This window comes from Zootermopsis nevadensis, unplaced genomic scaffold (genome assembly GCF_977971745.1).
Source record: "Zootermopsis nevadensis isolate Lab colony 2312 unplaced genomic scaffold, Znev_1.0 Znev_ptg000024l, whole genome shotgun sequence".
Taxonomy (NCBI): domain Eukaryota; kingdom Metazoa; phylum Arthropoda; class Insecta; order Blattodea; family Termopsidae; genus Zootermopsis; species Zootermopsis nevadensis.
Window position 1 is genome coordinate 7,460,427 of NW_028259156.1, and position 15,606 is coordinate 7,476,032.

The 15,606-nt window shown below is 38.6% G+C and overlaps 1 pseudogene; it reads right to left on the bottom strand.

The window, feature by feature from the left end:
• Positions 1 to 9,123: 9,123 nt before the first annotated feature.
• LOC147872793 (U6 spliceosomal RNA) lies at positions 9,124 to 9,213 on the bottom strand (annotated as a pseudogene).
• Positions 9,214 to 15,606: the final 6,393 nt, after the last annotated feature.

Below are 15,606 nucleotides of genomic sequence, written 5' to 3' on the forward strand. Positions count from 1 at the left end.
CATTCTTACGGAAAAATTTTAACCGATTCTGCTATTTGTAGCGGGGAGCGCTATCAGAGTTGCACACATATTAAAATGTTAGTTCACTTGTTCTTTGGATGCACCTATTTGGGCTGTTGAAACACAAAGGACGTTCAAAATGTTTCTTTATCCGTGGGTAATCTTGGAATTTCACACTTCATCTTGAATGTATAAAATTTAAACCGGGATAATTTTTAGATTATTTATTTTCACCCTTTCCTGTCCATTCAGTTTTTGTTAATATAAATACATTTTGTGAAAACCAAGACAGTTTATAGATTAAGATTTTTAAATCTCTCAGTAGCGTGAATTTGTTGTGAATCCTCCCTCTTTTTAGGAAATGGGACAGCGGACCCCAAGATCATGTTTTTCCATAGCCTCACCACTGCCTTAAAGTGGCCCTGTATGGAAGGCGTGATAATTGTTCATAATGGTTCCATCTTTCGCGTTTGTAATTGTAGTCTGAGCATGTAATAAAATATGTTTGTTCCTTGATGTGAATAAATATGATGTCCTTACTTGTTGTATGTGTAATTACTCACAAACTTTCTTTTCTTTTTTATCGTTTGAGTTTTACCTTTATTTCTATTTTTACACATTTAGGATTAACTTTGTAGGATCTGTGAATCTGAAGATGACCGTCTTCTGAGTTGTTGTGCCGTGTAGTCTGGTGAAAGTATACCGACGTTTCAGAGGTCCTTGCCCTGATGACGGAGACAGTCAAGGACCCCTGAAACATCAATTACCTTCTACAAGACTACACAATGCAACAACCAAGAAGACAGTCATCTTTGGGCACATTTTGTGTACAAATGTTTTGTTGAATTATATAGAGTGAATGTCCAGTGTCTTCGAATTCCTTATGTTATGCAGTCCCACACAACACTTGTTTATTACGCGTTCTTTGCGCAGAGTGCATTATCAGTTGGTTATATCTGTCCGTCAGTCCAATCAATTCAACCCAAGAACCACTGGATGTATCTGGATGAAAGTTGTGCCACTCCACACAATTGGGATTTAATACCTCTTTCTAAATTTAGGCTGAAAAGAACGCATCAGGATATTTTGTGTATTCCTGTACGGAGTACAATTTCCAAGGATCTTCTAACTACAGCAGGACTTCACCCCTCCCTTTATTTCTTCTTTTTCTTTCCTTCGCGTTATATGTCATCATATATAATCGTTTTTAAACTAGACTGTACCCCATTACAATGTTTCTACAATTTCTTTAAATATTCAAACCAGCAAGTGGCTTAGTTTAATATATTTTCAATTCAATTCATTTATATATTTTGCTCGACTGCACAACAAAAATTTGAAGGCGCTAAACATTCATTCTAACAGATACTGCACTGCACTGAATTCTAACATAAATGTAACACTTTATATATTATTTTAAAAACTGTTAAATATAAAGCCTTAAATCTAAATAGACTTGTTCCTTTTCATGTATTTATTTTTATTTTTAACTAGATAACCTCTCGTATAATATTTATAAAAGTATTCAAATAAAAATATTTTTCGCTATTTGTACATTATTATTACTCCTTTTTCTCTTTTCCACACCAATTGGCACTGTATTTCAAAACTCCTGTGTTATTTATTTGTCATAGTCTCGTCATAGCCACGCCACCGCTGCTCCAATTTCGTTCATGTATCATCTGGGGGAGGGGGGCAATGGTCCAGTTCCACACAGAAATACTCTCACCCAATTGTAGCAATCACAAAATATCTTCATGTATGGCGCAATGCATGTATTAGGGTAATTGTTATTTACTGTAAAGTGTAAATAACCGGTGATTATATAAAATTCTTTAAAAACTTTTGCTAGTAAATTTGGGTAACAGCCGCTCATAATAAACTGTTAAATTATACCGCAGGATATATGTATATCATTATATTCACTAATATATAATAATTCTTGCTATCTTCAAGTACATATTTATTACACGTAGAGAAACTTTGTTTCTACTGCGCGTTTGATAACATGTCTTTCATACAATGTCCCTGTGGAACTTGAACCGCTAACTCTCCATCTTTCATATGACGAATAAATTAATATGGAGGAGTGGTGGAATTGTACCGACAGGGTAGAGGCGAAGAACTCTGAAAGAAACCCGTCTTAGCTCCATTTTGTCCACCACAAATTCCACATGGACTGCCGTGGGTGTGAACACGAGCCTCCGCGGTAATAATCCCACCTCTAGCCCTAACCACCTGAGCTATGACGCGGCTAACGCAGGTGTTAACTTATAGAAGTCACTGTGTGATATATTTTTCGTAGTTTTTACGTCTAATATTTCTGTGATTTAACTGTATTGTTTGATTAAATGTTGTATTTTGTAATAAATGATTTACAAAAAACATATTTCTTTTATTTCAAATTTCGATACGACAAGGTGGTTATAGCTTCCAGTTCTGGTTAAGGTCGTAAACAGTTATATTTACGACAACTAGAAGGATTCCCAGAATGTATATATATATATATATATATATATATAGAGTGTCTGTATGTACATACATATTTATTATTTGGGGTCTACAACAAGGTTTTCGCGGAAATTAAATTTTGGTCCGTATCGCTTTGGTTATTTTCTTATATTATTTTAGTCGAAGATAAATCACACTAAAACTTCTCAAAAACATTTGATTCCAACAAATTCAATATATAAAATACAGTTCAAGTATATATTTAATTTGGAACATTATCCTATGTGAATCATAATAAAAGAAACAAAAACAGCATATATGTGAGTCTGTGCGTTTTCAAATTTACACGGCGAATAAATGCACTAAAATCCAATCAGGATATTAGCTGCGTCAGAGCCGAGATAAAAATCAGAGTCTACGATGCGTCTTAGTCATCAGAATCGACATTTAGTGGCAGACCTTTCGTAAGCCTACGTCCGACATTTGTATCGTCAATTTCTCTCATCAGAAATTACAATTTATTAATTTATATGGTGCAGTAAGACCTTCTGTTTCTTCATTAAATATGCCGTTTTGCAAATATTTGTCATTCTTTCCAAACCGATGAACATAAAATTATAGAAAACACAAAAGCTGTCAATATTTGTAACATGTAAAATTCATGTCATTTTTAAAGTAGGTCCTACCTCAAAGAAAACGTATCTGTTAATAACATGGAAGAGGTCCCTATTTGCTCTGAGAACCAACTTAAACCCCAAAAAATCAAAATGCATTAAAACGTTGAAGCACTCTGTTGGTCCACTGTTAATGCTACTTCAAAAACAGCTTAAACGCCAAGCAGTTAAAACGTATGGGGGGTGTGGTGGTAAAACGCCACGCATTCTTAACCTTTACATTTGATGGAGACGAACGGTCAGCTCCAAGTTTGGCTGCTTTATCTAAAAACAAAAAGCCTCCATTAAACAGGAGGCTAGGAGGGTCTGGCAGCTGTCTGCGACGAAATGTCCTTCTCCGGATTTGAACCAAGTTCGACCAGCTTATACCCAGTCACTACTGCCCACTCGCCGAGGTGTTGCGGCTTATCACATTTGACGTGTTCGGTTACTCTGGGAGAAACGCAGAGTAAACTGTCTCTTATAACTCCGTATCTCTCGCTTTGTGATAAAGAAAAACCAGATTCAAAATGGACCTCTTCACAAATGCTACTTCCTGTTGTTTCTCTTTGAGATGTGGCAACCACGTGGAAAGAAATGTTTTGTTACGTGTTTTTTTAAAAATTTTAAAAATTAATGTTGAGTGTGCAGAGCATAGAACGCATTACTAGGAACTTAAGATAGAAGAACAGCGTATGATCATTTTATTGTAATTCGAATTACGGATCCCACTACCCTCGTAAATAAATTAAACTTAAACGAGTTTATCTGATCTAATTTCTCACAATAAAATGTACTGTGAAAACCTGAATAAATAAGAAAAATCATGTGAAGTGTTTTTCATGACTCATGTTGAAAAGTTTAATTATTATTATTATTATTATTATCTACTTCGATTTCCGCAGAAATTAAGTGAAAGTAGGGTTATCCAAACTGGAGTTGTCACGCATTGAAGCAATTTCGATGTAAAATTTTTCTGCCAGTTGGTATTCCTCTTAGCTTTAGTTTTCCACTTAACATACTCGAAATAGCAATCTAACATTTTCAACACTGTAGAGAAACAGACAGCGAGTCTGATACTGATATATTTGTCGTAAGGGAAATCACCGGCTTAGCTGCGTCTCAGGTATTAAACACATTTTGTACACAAGCTTTTTCTCTGCGATATTTTTCTTCTCTGAGATCTCCCTTTCACGCATCATTCCTTGAATTTTCTTCTACAGGTGAAATAAGTCTAGCGACATTCGAGAAAATGTCGTTCAACGTAGTGAAAGATTAGATTTGAGAAGCTTACATCAGAGCAATAAGCAAATGCCGACAGGAAAGCACGCCAACTGTGTATGTAGATGGGACGTACTTAAATGGTTCTGACAGTATATCGCATGAGTTTACTAACGGGAGTGCAGAAGGTATTAAAGCTTCGTTAACGTCTAATTATCATCCATACAGGTGAAGTTAATACAATTAAAATTTTTAAACAAGTGCGAAGAATGATTACTTCTTGAACCATACATTTTCAATATGGTTATTAGTAGTAGCAGATATAGGTTAGTTATTTGATTAACTCGGACTATTTTACTTAAAGGAGGCGAGAACAGACATCTTAAACTCTCTCCTAATATTTATATCAGAACTAAAACAAAATACTATCACGAAGAAGTTAATTTAGGAAATTTTATGAAGTAATTTATGTACATTGTCAAATACGGATCCTTGATTCTTAAAAAAGGTATGGTGGTATTTTTTGTATTAGGTTATTTGAGTAAAAGTTCATTCCGAACCGGCTTACAGATACAGCTACAGAACTGGACAACGCAATCCGGCACAGTGTCCAGACTGACAGGCCATCTACTGTAAATAACAACGAATATATCATGAAAAAGTGGTCGAATTCCTGTTATATCCGTTACGCAGATGATGCGACGAAAATAAAATTATTTAAAACACTTAAACTGAACAAACCTATAGTCATGACTTTACTGTTTACAGTGTTTCGGTGTGACATAAACATGATGTTCTGCCCCTATAATATCCGGCGCCGAAATCAACACATTTCATTGGCTACTGTTAACAACTGAGCGGCTGCAAAGAACGCAATATTCAAGTGAGATGACGAAAAAACAACCTAAGACAATTCTTATTCAAAAACAACAACAGAGTGGTTATCACTCCTGCTTCGTATTCGGGAAGTCTCGGGTTCAAATCTCGGTCAGGAGACCTGCGACCCTGACTGATGTTTTTCATGGTTTTTCTCAGTCCCTCCAGGCAAATTCCGGGATACTACCTTAAATTAGACCACGACCGCTTCCCTGCACATCCTTTTCCAATTCACTATCTTCCTCTCATTGGACGTTATATAGTCTGAGTTAATGATAAGGTGTCGTTAAATAAACTATAATAACAACAGGAGAGTGGGTGTCAGTGTGTGAGCATGTAAAATAAAAAATTACATCTATAACGAGCATGTAATGGTGAGTATTTTCGAAAAATTTGTTATAGACCTCTAGTCATTTGATTTGAATTCAACACAAACCGAGGACAAAAATAAAAATGTAATGGATGAAGCAGTTCCATTTTCATCGGACTCAGACTGAATAAGTAGTGGACCGCGGTAGAAACACAAGCCAATGTTTTTAGCAAGAGAGTACAATACTGGTCTCAGCCTGTTCGCTTTCTCAACTTGCCCGCGTAATGGCGTCTCTACTCTAGTAGGCCGGGCCTCAAGCAAGCAGAACGAGGAACTAGGGCCATAAAATTGCGATCCGCTTCTAAATCCAGACTTAACTAACTAACTAGATGGCTTACCGAACCCGAAGGTTCATCACCGAATTAACCAAAGCCCTCCACCGGACCCTGTCCTGGGCCAACAAAATCCAGTTTCCTTCAACTCCTATCTCCCATAGATCCCGCCTGAGATTATCCTCCCATCTACGTCTAGGTCTCCCCAGCGGTCTCTTCCCTTCAGGTTTCCCAACCAGTACCCGGTGCACACCTCTTGTCCCATCCATGCGCGCTACATGTCCCGCCCATCTCACCCTTCTCGACTTAATCACCCTCACAATACTGGGGGAGCAGTACAGATTTTTAAGCTCGTCATTGTGCAGTTTTCTCCACGCCCCATCGTCTTCCCTCCTAGGCCCAAATATCCTCCTCAACACCCGATTCTCAAACACCTGCAATCTGTGTTCCTCCCTCTGAGTGAGAGACCATGTTTCGCACCCATACAAAACAACAGGCAAGATTATTGTTTTGTATACTTTAATTTTCAGGTTCTTAGAAATCAGACGGGAAGACAAAATATTTTGGACTGAGAAGTAGCAAGCATTTCCGGAATTTAGTCTCCTCCTAACTTCCTCACAAGTATCATTTTGATTTGTTATTGTTGTTCCCAAATATTTGAACTTTGTAACCCTTTCAAAGGATTTATTAGCTACCCTAAGATAATTTTGCCCGCCTGTCTTCTGATGACGAGATACTAACATGTACTTAGTTTTTTCTGAATTTACTTCCAGCCCCACTTGTCTACCAGCCTCTAGTAAAACTTCTGCGTTCCTCTTTATTGTATTTATATCGTCCCCCAATAAATTAACATCATCAGCATATGCCAATAGCTGATGTGTCCCGTTCAATTGCAAACCCTCCTGCCTACCTTGGACCTTCCTGATGGCGTATTCTAGCGCAAAGTTAAAGAGCAAGGGAGACAAAGCATCTCCTTGTTTTAGACCGTTCTTGATGAGGAATGTCTCAGATACATATTTACCTACTCGAATTTTGCTGCAGGTTTCATTTAAGCACATTTTTATTAGACCCACTAGCTTCTTTGGTATACCAAATTCAATAAGAATATTATATAGCACTTCTCTCTTCACAGAGTCATAGGCTTTTTTGAAATCTATAAATAACTGATGTACAGTCCCACCGAACTCCCATTTTTTCTCTAGTATCTGACGAATGCAAAAGATCTGATCAATCGTTGATCTGTTTCGTCTGAACCCACACTGATGATCCCCAATAGTTTCATTCGCATATGGGGTTAATCTTGCCAAAAGAATGTTGGATAGAATTTTGTATGAGGTTGATAGCAGCGATATTCCTCGGTAATTACCACACTCAGTCTTGTCCCCCTTCTTATAAATAGGAATAATTATGGATTCCTTCCATTGATGTGGCATCTCTTCCTTATCCCAAATTAACTGAATAAGCTTATGGATCCTCATATGCAACCCTTTGCCACCTGCTTTAATTAATTCGGCCGGAATCTGATCAATTCCTGGAGATTTATAACTTTTCAACTTCCCAATGGCTAGTTCCACTTCATCTAAGCTAGGTTCTGGCACCAACAGTTCAGCTGTATGCATTTTAATCTGTCTAATATCACCAGTATTATGAACATTTAAGAGCTCGCTAAAGAAATTTTTCCACCTATTCACAATTTTTATTGGATCTGCAAGCAAATTGCCACTATCATCCTTTACCAAATTAGTCTGGGGTTGATATCCTTTCTTAAAGTTATTAATGCCTCTGTACAGGTCTCTGATGTTTTTTTCCTTATTATTTGTCTCAAGTTCAGCAATTTTGCCCTTCAGGTATTCCCTTTTCTTAGTCCTAAAGGTTCTACTAGCCTCACGTCTCACGTTACATAGATTATCCGCATTTGTTTTGTTTGGGTTCTGCAACCATTGAAATTTTGTTTGCTTCCTTCGATCTATTAATTTTGAACATTCTTCATCAAACCACGGTTTATTTTGCTTTCTCCTGTAGTATCCTAGTTTCTCTTTTGCTGAAATTTTGATGCAGTTTCTGACATTTTCTCACTCCCTGTTGATGTCCACACTTTCATTATCCTCATTTGTCTCTAAAATTTGAAACCTATTCGAAATTTCAACTTGATATTGTTCCTTTGCCTCTCCCTCACTTAATTTTTTCAAATCAAATCTTTCTGTGTCAAAATTTTGTTTAGTTCGTCTACTTACTGAAAGCCGCTCCCTCACTTTTGCTACCACCAGATAATGATCAGTGTCGCAATCTGCTCCTCTGAATGATCTCACATCAATTACATTTGTCTGCCTTCTCTTATCTACTAAAACATGATCTATTTGATTGTGTGTTCTGCCATCTGGGGAAGTCCAAGTGTATTTATGAACATCACGGTGTGGAAATTTTGTACTTTTTACAATTAAATCTTTTGACGTAGCGAAGGTCACTGCTCTGACGCCATTATCATTACTAAGTGCATGGAGACTCTCGCTGCCTATTGTGGGTTTGAAGACATCCTCCCTCCCAATTTTTGCATTGAAATCTCCTAGCAGAATTTTCATGTGATACTTGCCAAATGTATCAAATACTGATTCCAATTCTTCATAAAAGCTATCCTTGATATCATCGCTTTTGTCTTCAGTTGGGGCATGAACATTAAGGACAATGATGTCGCACCAACGTCCTTCCAAAATTACGTAAGACAACCTGTCACTAACAAATTCTACTCTCTTAACTGCTGCCCTAATTCTGCTATGAACAAAAAAACCCGTCCCTAGCTGATGATTGTCATTCCCCTTTCCATAGAAAAATGTAAAATTGTCCACTGGGATCGTGCCCTCCCCCTCCCATCGCACTTCCTGCACTGCCACTAAGTCTAACTTATAATTCCCTAATTCCCTACACACTGATTTCAGTGCCCCAGCCCTATAGAGGCTCCTAATGTTCCAGGTACCAAATCTCATGTCCTTTTTCAATTGCCGTGGTCGTGCCAAAGAGTCCGTCCTGATCCGAGGCTTGGTTGATTTTTTCGTAACACATATTTTTTTTTAAAGGTGAAAGGTTGTTAGCCCTACACCCAACCCCCAACCTGGAGGACCAGGGTATCACTCTTAGTCTAGCGCATCTCCTTAGACCTGTCCGGCTTGGGTGACCCTACCATGAGCCGAAGCTCAGGCCGGCATAGCCCTAAGGGTCATTTGAGCACGCAAGCCTCCTCACCCGGCAGATTGCCTTCGACAAGGTGGTGATACCTTCGAGAAGGAAAAATGTGGAACGCTTCACGATTTTGCGTGTCAACGCAATCTTCTCTGTATCGTTCCAATTTTAGTATATGTACTGCCGAAGCAAGTACTCTAAATCCAGACTTACATTTTATAAGTCATTCTGACATAAGTTTTTCTTGGTTATCCATAACATTTCAAACAGTTCAAATCGTACCAGAGGATGACATTTACACGTAAAATGAAAGACAGTTGTAAACCTGATTCAAATGTCTCAGGATAAATAAAGCTCAGTGGCGAACTGTTCGTGAACACTCCCTGGTAAAATCACGGCTAACCGTGGCTCCCCTATGACGAGTTTAAGATCCCACACACTCCGTAATAGAGAATAAGCGAAACAGAATAAGAAGGAAGATGAGAAGTGGATAAAGAGAAAGTGAAAATAGAATGGAAATAAGATTACAAAGTCATAACAACGATGATATTCTTAGTGATGAGAATATTATACATCGTCAGTCACTTGTCAAGTAGCTTTAGAAGCTGATATGGATCATTTTGCTTTTAGACAGATCGTAACACCCAACTGCGACAAATATTTATCACGGAGCGAGCGGCTTAATCACCCCGTGACCACTGGCGACCTGTAGCAAAAGCCAACACACGGGACCACCGGTCCACAACCGGTTCCAAAATACATTTCCCGGAGACGAGGACGAGCGTGTTTTTAAGCTGTAGGAGAACCCGGACGGAGTTCACGGACGGGATCTCCTACAACTTCAGTACCCTGAGGATGAAGATGGTTCTCAAAACGCTGGTAGTTTCTCCATTAAACCGTCTTACATGGCTGGTAGCCCGAGAAGAATTCATTCTATGACAGACGATATTCGGACTGAACGAATACAGCATTTAAAATGCGTTGGCTGCGATGTGAAATGAAAAGGACCAAGATATAACTCAGAGGGTTAAAAAACGTCTGGTCATTTGAGGCACATTTCGAAGAACACTAAAGGGTGGAGACAAAATAGACAGATAAGATTTTATTACGTTATAGTCTTCCCTGCCTTAATGCAAATTACAAGCACAGAAATAAGCAAATTTCAAACAGCAGAAATGCGTTTTCTAAGGTCAGTCTAAGGACGTACAAGACAAAAACGTTTCACAAATGAACACGATAGAAATTAATTGGGAAACAGCCAGTAGCATATAAAATAATGCAATACAGAAAAAATTAAATTATACATAAAAGAAAAAATTCCCTGAACACCGGTCAAAGGGACGTCACTCTCAAGGGCGCTCCTGGAAACGATGGAAGGCAAACGAGAGACTGGAACAGACGACGTCATAATCCATAGAAGAAGAAGAAGAAGTACACATACAGCGGATGCAACTGTAACTCAAATGAGTACCACGCCAGACAGACAAATGAGGGAGTACAAATACATCTCGGCACTACATTTATTTAAGTTGGTGGCCTCACGCCTCGGCTGCTTTACCCCCGAGGAAACGAATCCGGTACCTACTACAGTCCACGACTGTAATCTTGAGACTTGCGGGGTGTGGAAGTGGGGTGAAGGAGGGAAGATGGCGTCTGCCTTTAACGCTTCGGACTTCCCGCATTCCTTGCAAGTCTCAAGATTACAGTCGTGGACTGTAGACACGAGGCCGGGTAAACCCTAGATCTGATGTGAACGTCGCAACGAAGAGGTAAATCTTGGCGTGCCATTTATTTACAAATATTCGGATAAGAGTTGCCAACACATCGCACAGAGAACACCACAGATGATAGGGCACGGGCGGACAACATGATTACCCCACGAGGCGCTGGTCATTTGTTTTAGTCAAAAATAACTTGGTACAAAGAACACGTGTAGACAGACAATCGAACGGAATTTGACTCCCTGGAAGAGATGGACCCCCACGACTTAGAGACGAGTTATGAGTTTGAATCCATCAGTCACTGGGACACACCCACGACAAACTTTCAAATTTCTCTCAGTCTGTAGTTTGACAACTAATAATCGTACGTAATCCAAGAGATGGATCAACCCACCCACTTCTGGACTAACAATTTTACTTACAGCTTAGCACCTTGTACCCAAGTCGCTTTCATGTAAACAAATTTAAATTTACTTCCACAGTAAATCAGATTACAAAGCGTGCCAACCCCACCAATAAAATGCTAAGATTCAAAATTTTCACGAATATAGGGAATAAATGCGTAATTCATTAATGCATTGTTCAGTTCTAACTCAAAGCGCGTAAGTTGATGCTTCAGTGCACTTATTTCCAACTTCTACCAAAATTATACTGGCGTCGCGATTTAATGATCACCCTGGGCCCGTCTGCATATGGCGTACCTAGCCTCTGCGTTCAAGTCTAAACGCAGAGCCATGGCCTCGTGAGCTTATAATGGTCAGAACACACATCAGCAGACTAACAACGGAAAAATATGTCAGGTGATTCACTGCCAAGCAACGCGCCTGGCAAACACATGATTGTCGACCAATGGCGTTTCGAGGCGGTCAGCTCTGACGCTAATTGGGTCACAAAATATTCTATTCATTGTCTTCGGTAAAAGAACCTATACAAATTTGATTCTCGGGGATGTAATAACGAGTGGACTTGTAGAAGTGACCTGAAGATAGACTGTGTACAAACTAATCACACGTCTTTACTACCCAGAAGAACATCGACATAAAAACCTGTTCTCTCTGGGTTAGCCCTTCAATAAACTGGATAATTATAACTACGATTAACTCTTCTCTTTTAATAATCAAATATTAAACTCACATACAACTGTTCACGCTACTTGATACTTACTCGTATTTATACTGGCAAAAATTCGCACCTTTAGAGCCTAGTTCCTGTCGAATTTTATAACAAAAACTACCAAGGCTTCACTTTTTACTGTTTTTGGCCAGGGGCCAGGTTCGTGTTAACCGTGTTAACCCGGCTAACACTTTCAAAAAAAAAGGCCTGCCTTAATTTTATGGTTCAGTAATAGGTGTTCCGTACATTGGAACAGATATAAAATGAATCATTAGCCAGCTCCAGCCAGCCAGGAGTTGTTAACCAGATATTTGAGGCTAACACTCGTCGGGAATAGTTTATGCAGTAGCACTGAACGACGAAAGTAGACAGATTAATTTTTTATTGCCTTTTTCATAATGTTAGCCGGGCTAACACTGCTAACACGGTTAATTTCTCCGCCCATGTAAAAATAATTTTAAAACTTCACAAAATCAACACAAACGTAGTCTAAACTTAGTGTTGACCTTGACTTTTTTATTTCCATTTTTTGTCTAAATAACTGAAGCATTTGCTGTCGTGTTCAAGAACATCTTATTCTCTGATATAAAACTGTTGTTATAACTGTCCGATCTAAATGAAATCTCAAATGGCTCGGCAATTTTTCGTAAAATTATCCAATGCCAAATTTAATTAAAATCGGTTTTTCCATTCTCGAGCCGTTCCATGTGTGGGGACAAGAGAGAAGGGTTGAGCGATTTTAAAATTTTTACCTCGGGACTGCGAAAGCTCCTAGAGACCTCTGGTCAAAATCGGGGGCTCGCAATTGCACGGCGATAGAAAGCTAGCTAAAGAAGGCTGTGGGATGTATAAATCTACAATCTGTGGTGCATTTAACACCTCTGTCAGCACTTCAGATTTTTTGCGTCGAATGATAATATGATTCATAAATAATGAATAAAACTGAAATATAATTGTGATACGTAGAAGTTATACAGAATACTGAAAAAACGGACAACGAAAACAGAGGGTGTCATCAAAACACAAATATGAGAAATAAATACAAGCAACCGTAAATGAAAGTATGTTAAAAGCCTTGGAGGTACTCTAAAGCAGTGGTATTCAACTTGGGGTACGCGAAGATATCTTAGGAGGTACGTAAAATTTAAAATATATATATATTATTTTATAATAAACACTGAATAATCAGTAATGTAATTCATTTAATTTATTTTATATGTAGATTGTAATCTATGTATAACTTGAATTATACACCAACAACTTTGGGGGTACAAAGTTGAAGAGAAATTATATCTGGGGGTACGCGAACAAAAAAGGTTGAATACCACTGATCTAAAGCAGTGAAGAAACAGCGTTAAGATAGAATGCAAATGAACAAGGCGCCTTTCTGACATAAATCAACATTGACACCAATAAAGTTTCCAGAACGGCAAAGGGCGCGTTTAAAAACTACGTGTATTCCAATACTTCAGGGTCTAGGATCAAACACGACGGACTGTCGCCTGTCAAATGTTTAAACACATGGGATTCGAGAACCATGGCAACTGTCGAAACAAAAGACGTACATATGGAATAAGTAACAGTCAGAATATTTTTCTGTTGATCGACGCGCTTTCTAAATGTAAAGTATCCGATGTTGTGTCCGCTTCAGTATCTGCAAGAAGTCCACGAAATGCTCTCCGTGTTCTGCCAGATGCGTCACAGATAGGACGAAAAATTGTCAAACTTCGAAGGAACTGAAAACCGGTTTCAGAGCGAGGACAGATGGTGTAATAAAGAAGGTAGTCAAAGCACACGAACATTAAATCTTTACAAGGCGCTGGGTTAACGAATAATTAACTGAGTTCATGAGTAAGTGATTCACAGTGGGTTACAGTGTCCGCGCGGTCTGGAACCGTAGGTTCGAATCCCACTCAAGGCATAGATGTTTCTGTGTTGTGCTGTCCTGTACAGACAGAGGTCTTGCGACGGGTTTAAAAATCGTCCAAGAATCCTACCAAATGTTTAAATATATTTTAAAAAACCTCTCCTATTTGTTAATGCCAAGATCCTGCAGGAATGAACAGCCAAGATTTAAGTGGTAATTAAATGAGTTAATGAGTGGGATTGATTTCTATGGTAACAGAGTAAGTTAGTGAGGGAATTATGCAGAGTAGCATAATCAAGTATTCCATTTGAAAAGAACTTAAATTTTTATTGAATAGTTTTTTAATTTACAGAAATAAATTAGAGGCTTGTGAAATTAATATAAACCCAAGAGCGTACAGAAATTATTGAAGCGTCACTAACAATTAATCGCTAAATTTCATTGAAGCAGAGATAATTTATCAGAAATTTTAACACCCCACGGCAGCAACAAGCTGGTGCAAAAATTACAGCCAAGAGATCATTAAAATCGTCACGAATACTCCAGCGTTTTCCTACAGGTGATTAATTACGTGTCTTTCTGTATAATGAACTAAAATGGGAGAGAACGTATGGTAGACCTAATGAGTAAATAGAGAGGGTGAGTTAGCGAATTTCCAAGCAGTTGGATTTATGGCATAAAGAGCAGATGATTTGCTGAGTGGGTTCTGTAACTTCGGATTCGTTAATGGAAAGGAATTTATTGACCTGACTGAGTAATATAAACTTTTCGAGGAAGACAAGTAGTTCGTTTACATGCCTCTAATAAACATTCACATGAACGCAATGAAGAAGGTTATTATACTTTCGAATTTATAATTATGGACACGGTCAACTTCATTGCATAATAGTGTATTTCTAGATGATTCCATAAAATGTTTCCACCAGTTTGTTAAAACCTTCTTTACATACCTGAGACACAAAAAGACACTGATATTCTCACAACATATTACTTAGCAATCGTATATACTTACTCATCAGATGACGTGCCGCTTCGTTTTATGTAGTAGTTGAGGAGCCCAGTTCTATAGGAAAGTGAACACCGGAGCGAATTGTTACACGAGTTCTGCTTCCCGTCCACAGCACGACGTCACAACGCAAAGTTCTTACTCTTTGAAGCACTTTTCTGGACAAATTGATGGAGTTGTCACTCATCCCTATGCGAGTCCTGAACCTCGCCTACAGGATGTTCAAAAATTAACTACTGGACATGAGTCGTTTGTATTCTAAACACTAACGAACTAACGAACTAGATGGTTTAGGGAACTCGAAGGTTCATCACAGAACTAACCAAAGCCCTCCACCGGTCCCTGTCCTGGGCTAGCAAAATCCGATCGCCTTCAACTCTTATCTTCCATACAATTTTACAACTTTTGCATTAGCATGGTCATTCATATAGACTTTCAGTTTCTTTCAAGAATCTGACTTGCATGAGAGACGACAAGCTGACCGAATGGTGTATCGGGAAGGATGTGGGAGGATAGATGATATATAACTAATTCTGATGACGAAGCCCCGTTAAATATTGTATACTTTTAAGGTGATCTGCGTTAAAGTTGTCGTTTTCTGGATTGTTGCGTTGTGTGATCTTTGGATTGTACCCAAGGTTTCGGAAGAGTATGCTGCCTGCTTTACCAGGGCTTAAAACATTGTTTTCGAACCCAAGACCACACGGCGCAACAACCCAGAAGATCATTATCGTTATCCCGTTAAATTAATAATTAATTAAAAACTAACGTTCCACTTTGCTCACGCAAAAAGCCATGTTACCGAACTTTGTGGTCGAGTGATTCACACTTGCGAGATACAGGATTCAAATCTCGGCTCTGAGACCGGTGGTTTTCCTCAGT